This window comes from Ictidomys tridecemlineatus, chromosome 5, assembly GCF_052094955.1.
Source record: "Ictidomys tridecemlineatus isolate mIctTri1 chromosome 5, mIctTri1.hap1, whole genome shotgun sequence".
Classification (NCBI taxonomy): domain Eukaryota; kingdom Metazoa; phylum Chordata; class Mammalia; order Rodentia; family Sciuridae; genus Ictidomys; species Ictidomys tridecemlineatus.
This window is the reverse complement of record NC_135481.1, coordinates 22,839,363-22,845,362: the sequence shown is the minus strand read 5'-3', so window position 1 is coordinate 22,845,362 and position 6,000 is coordinate 22,839,363. Positions and strand designations below refer to the sequence as shown.

Genomic DNA, 6,000 nt, shown 5'->3' with positions numbered 1-6,000 from the left:
CCCAATCAGTCCATCCTAGTTGGAATGAACTGACTGGAATTCAATTCCAATTTCTAATTCTAACATTTCAAGAGGCTTAGTTTTTGTTTATCTGCTTAAGTTTCTAGTTCTTTGTCAATAAGTTCAATGCTATTTTTAATCTCCCTTGTCATGGAAAGCAAAGTGATTTCAGAGTCTGTATCCAGTAGTCCAATATCTGCAGTCTGTTGTGAGTTTCTTTTTAATTATGTGTAGCTTACGCTCATTTTTGTGTATGAGTTCGTGTCTCCTTGTGTGCCTGGTCATCTTTGTATTTCTGGGATGTATTTCATTTTATTTATTTTTATATTTTAATTTTTTTGCTGGGATGTATTTTAAAATATATTTATTAAAATAATTTGAACCTTAGCAAAATATTATTTTCTCCAGACAATTTTTATTTGCCTTGGTCAGCTGCTTGGGGCTTTAGTTTTATCCAGTCCTGAGACTATGATCTTCTGGGACACTCAGATGGCTTAAAGCTAGCCTGCCTGCATTGATTTTTTTTTAAAGCAAAAAAGGGAGTTATTTCCTTATATAACAGTGATGTCCAAAATATAAGTTTCAGATTTAGCTAGATTTGTGAATCTTAAAAAGTCATCATGTCCCTCCAATTTCTCTTTACCCCCTTGATCCATTTCCTCCTTTCTCCTCCCCACCTCCTCTTCTCTCCCTCCCTCTGTGATAGCACTGGAGAATCCCAGATTTCCTTGATTCCAGAACCTAAAACTCCAGAGAGACTGTGCCTTATCATATACCCTCTGATAGATGTTCCAGAGAAGACTGTGGCCAGGTGCTCACCCCCAGATAGATTATCATGGGTAGGAGGATGGAACCTTTGATGGAACCTGGTTTGGGAACAATGCCTGCTCAGTCTTATTTGGTGGGATCTGCTTTACCCAAATAAGACTGAGCAGGATCCAGGAGAGGGAGGGGCACAGAGGACTGGCTGTGAGGCATGAGGACGAGCAGGGATGCAAGGATGCTCCTCTCCCACAGGGACAACACTGGCTTACCTGTCCCTGCTCACACATCCCTAACCATGCACACTGGTCCCCTGCTCAAAGGTGTCCTGTAGTAGCAGATCTACCTGGGCAGGGCTGGCTTCATGGGGGGGCTCCTGGATGACATCACATGCTCAGCCATTTGAGGACACTGGGATTCTCAGTTTCTTCTGTAACACATAAGAGGACCAAGGCAACTTACAAGCACTGTTCCTTTCAAAGAAAGCAGATGGGTGAAATACATAAAACCAGCATTTTTATTGGCCTCCTAGGATGTTCAGAGGTCTACTTTTAAGACTCTCTGTGTTAAATACACACTTCAATAATGCTTTAGTCTATTCCTCAGTGGTTCCCAAATTGTGATCCCTAGGGGAGCTTACTGAAATGCAAATTCTCCATCTCACCCCAGACCTACTGAATCAGGAAGTACAGATGTGGGACCCAACGGACTGTTTTAACAAGTCTTCTGAGTGATTCAAGGCTTGCACCAAAGTTTGAGAACTGTTGATCTATAACTGTATTTGATCCAATTCACTCCAGTTCAAAAGGGCCACCACTACAAAAAACTGAGATTTGCATTACAGATTTAATGAACAGTCTGAATTTTGAGGGGCATAAATTTGTGACAGAGTTTTCTATTTCTCCCACTCCTGCCTTCAACCATGCACTATCAGGGCATACTTCTCCATCCCTTAATAGTATCTTGGGCAGATTCCTTGATTTTTAGTAAATTATTATTTTTTAAATTAGTTCTAATCAGTTATACATGACAATAGGAAGCTCTTCGATTCATTGTACATGAATGGAGCAGAATTTTTTGCTTCTCTGGTTGCACATGAAGTAGACTCACACCATTCAGGCAATCATACATGTACCTAGGGTAGTGATATCCACCTCATTCCACCACATTTCTTGCCCCCTTTCTCCCTCACCCCCTCCCTTTTGCCCCATCCAAAGTTCCTCTACTCATCCCAGGTTGCCCCCCAATTATGGATTAGCATCCACTTATCAGAGAAAACATTTGGCCCCTGTTTTTGGGGGATTGGCTTATTTCTTTTAGCATGATGTTCTCCAACTCCATCCATTTATCTGAAATGCATAATTTTATTCTCTTTTAATGCTGAGTAATGTTCCATTGTGTATATGTACCACAGTTTCTTTATCCATACATCTGTTGAAGGGCATCTAATTTGGTTCCACAGTTTAGCAATTGTGAATTGTGCTGCTATAAACATTGAAGTGGCTATATCACTGTTGTATGCTGTTTTTTTCCCCTTTTCAAATTTTTATTTTTATACTTTTTTATATTAAAAGGAAAAGCATAATTGCCACAAATTATAAAGGACTCAAGTAGGACTAGAATAACGAATGAATCCCTTCAGCCTGAAAAGCAGATACTCTCAATAATATTAAAGTTATAAGCTCATTCAAGCATTTTCTCTTTTTTTTTGTCCTTTTAAATGTGATATCCTTGCCCATGGTAAAGATAATGTACTATAAGTGTAAGGTGGAACCTTTTCTGCAAAGCCAGATGACAAGTTTTCCTCTCCAGTGAGAATCGGGCTGTAAGTTCTTATGTTCTCTGCCTCTGCCATCAACATGGCTGAAGGAGAGGGTGGGGTTGGGGAGAATCCAGGAAATCTTCCACACAATACATACTCCAATGTTTCCATTGGTGGGGGGGTTCCAGATGATCCAGACCACTCTACCCAGGCTTTTGGGTAAAGACCCCTACCCCTTCTAACTTCTAGTCTTCTTCCTCCGTCTTCCTCACTTCCAGAGCCTTCTGAGCAGCTTACTTTCTTTTGTAAATCAATAATCAGAAAAGGGGGTATGCTGTTTTTAAGTCCTTTGGGTATAGACCCGAGGAGTGGGATAGCTGGGTCAAATGGTAGTTCCATTCCCAGTTTTCTAAGGAATCTCCATACTGTTTTCCAGATTGGTTTCACTAATTTGCAGTCCCACCAGCAATGTACCTGCATTGACTCTTACAACCCAAATCCTCTAAGCTGTGATGATCAGATATTACACTTATGTCACATACTGCTTCCTAATCTTCAAAGCTCATCTCAAGTGTCTCTTCAGCAATCTACAAATGCCGTTTGGGTAGAAGCTGTCCCAAATGATAGGCTTATCTTACTGGGTATTCATCATATCCTGAATCATGGCCCAGTAATTCTTCACTCTTATTAGCTCTTAGATGTTTTAAACAGATTTTCAAAAGTATTTTGTTCAGCATTTCTAATTGTACTGAATGGAAGAGTTAGTATGATAGGCCAAATTTTCCATTACTGGAAATGAGAGTTTTTGTATGATTAAAAGTTTTGAACAATGTGAATTAACTATTTTAAAAATTAAAACTTATTTTTTTTAAAAAAACTAATTTTCTAAATTTAGTTGTATGTCTGATTTATGGGTGTCCAGCAAAAGCCCTTGTTTGTGTTAATGCTCTTCTAAGTCTAGAAATTTTAAAGGAATTAGTTGGCATTCCAGTATTGTTCGTTTCCCCTCTTTCCTCTACAAATGACTTTTGGGTAATCTATTCACTCCTGCATGGTTCATAATCATTGCTAATACTCTGATCAGTTCATCCAGGAAGGTTAGGAAACCAGATAAGCTCTGGGTTTCTGAATATTCTATTTAATGAAGATTTCCTATTACAATATAATGGTAATTTATTTTTATACAATTAACCCATAAATAGAGAACAGCATTAAGTTAAAATTAACTGGCACCTTATTAAACTTTCTTTGAGTTTGGTTATGTGTTATACTGTTGATTAACATCTACTGGTGTCGTGGGAGTGGTGTAGGAGACTGGCTGGTGATGCCTGCTTTTGTTTCTTTATTTAATTCATGAAAAAAAACCCACCAATATTACCTTTACATTTATTGGGTCTTAAAAGATAGGATAAAGCATATAGTTTGGTTATGTTACCTTTTATTTCATTCCAGATATGTGAACATGTGTCAACTTAAAAATCAATATTGCTGGGCTGGGGGCTGTAGCTCAGTGATAGAGTGCTTGCTTAGCACGTTAGGGACACTGTGTTCAATTCCCAGCAGTGCAAAAAAAAAAATCAATATAACTTTTACTGCTGATAAGGACAAGGATGTCAGGACAATAAAATCCATACTGCTGACATCATTTATATTAACTCCGGATTTCATGACAGGCTTTGAACTCAGCAATTACCTAAAAGTGAAAAAATAAGCCATTGTTGTCTAACTTGGAAACACTTTAATAGTTTCTTAGCTTATTTTTCATATTTCAGCTAAAACAAGTATGGAGGGGCTGGGGTTGTGGCTCAGTGGTAGAGTGCTTGCCTAGCACCTGTGAGGCCCTGGGTTCGATCCTCAGCACCACAAAAAATAAGTAAATAACATTAAGGTATTGTGTCCAACTACAATTAAAAAATAAATATTAAAAAAAACCAAGTATGGAACTTTTTTCTATCACTTATTTCCTCTGTTCTCTAAGGACTCTGTCAATTGAATTTAGGAAAATGTGCAAAGCTTATCTAACGTTCTTAGTATTTGTTTTTAAATTATATATATATATATATATAAATTTGTTTTTAAATTATATATATAATTATTATATATAATTTTATATATAAATTTGTTTTTAAATTATATATAATATATATATAAATTTGTTTTTTAATTATATATATATATGTTATAGATAGACACAATACCTTTGTTTTATTTATATAGTTTTATGTGGTGCTGAGGATCAAACCAGTGCCTCATACATGCTGGGCACGTGCTTTACCACTGATCTACAAACCTAGCCCCAGTATTTGTTAATAAAGCATAGAAAGCACTCAAAAGTTATATGCCATGTTATGTATAGTTTTCAATTTTTGTTTTGTTTTGTTTTAATGGTGCTGAGCATTTAACTTGGGGCCTAAAGCATGCTAAGTACACATTCTGCCACTGGGATGTATTCCCAGTCCCTGCTTTTGAATTCTATTTAAAATTTTTGATATTTAGGTATATGTGTATACAAAATGCACATTAAACAAAGCATACCAGTATCTTTGTGTAATCTTAAGTGTTCTCACTAAATATACCAGTTATAAACTAATTCACATTAGCATAAACTTATTCATAAGATTATAATTATTTTCTTCCATAAGTATCACAAAGTTGGAGTCTAAGATTTTGAAACAGAGACTAAAGATGCTTTTGAATCACTTAAGTAGCAACAGGCTGTTCACATCTGAATCCCTGGCCCATAACTGTGCTTGTAATCTTGATATTTTTAGCATCTTTATGTATTAAAAGTATAAAGTCAAGGGAGAGTGAAGAATACGAGGAATACCACTTGCATTTTCTATTTGATTTACTCTTAGGTGTAGTTTTTATCCACAGTTGAATTATATAATGCTGGAAATCAAATGGCTTCTTTGAGAGTCACCTGGATCCTTTAAAGGGATGATCAGCTCTGAGTGACATTCTTTCGAGACCTATATGTAATTCTTCCAACTCCTTCAGGATGAATAGGCAAATTCTACTACCTAAATATTAGAAATCTTCTATATGTCCAATATAATTTTGTCTTAAAATGGTTTCATCACTGAGAATAAGATAATCTCATGTCTGTGTCATTCCTACCCTGGGTACATAATTTGAATGTGTTCATGAGGAAGTATCAGACAAATCCATTGTGACAGAGAGTCTACAAAATAACTGACTTGTTTTCTTTTTTGTAATTAATGTCATTAAATACAAAGATTGAGGAAATGTTCAAAGCTAAAGGGTGTGAAACAGTCCCGGCAACTGAACTCAGTATATGATCTGGGTTTTCTTTTGTTGATGAATTAATTAGGACAATTGGCAAAATGTGAAATTCCAAAGATTAATAAAGAATCAATGTTAATCTTCAGATTTTGGCAACTTTACTGTGGTGATTTAAGAGAAGCATCTTGCTTTTAGGAAATATAAACTGAAGCATTAGCAGAATTGGGATA

General features: G+C 36.3%; 1 long non-coding RNA gene across 1 annotated transcript in view; it reads right to left on the bottom strand.

Moving 5' to 3' along the window:
* Nucleotides 1–341: 341 nt before the first annotated feature.
* Nucleotides 342–6,000, bottom strand: part of LOC110598251 (uncharacterized) — a 54,893-nt gene continuing 49,234 nt past the window's right edge. Inside the window, exon 5 of the long non-coding RNA XR_013438760.1 lies at nucleotides 342–1,192. This is a non-coding gene — a long non-coding RNA (uncharacterized LOC110598251). The remainder of the gene's footprint in view (nucleotides 1,193–6,000) is intronic.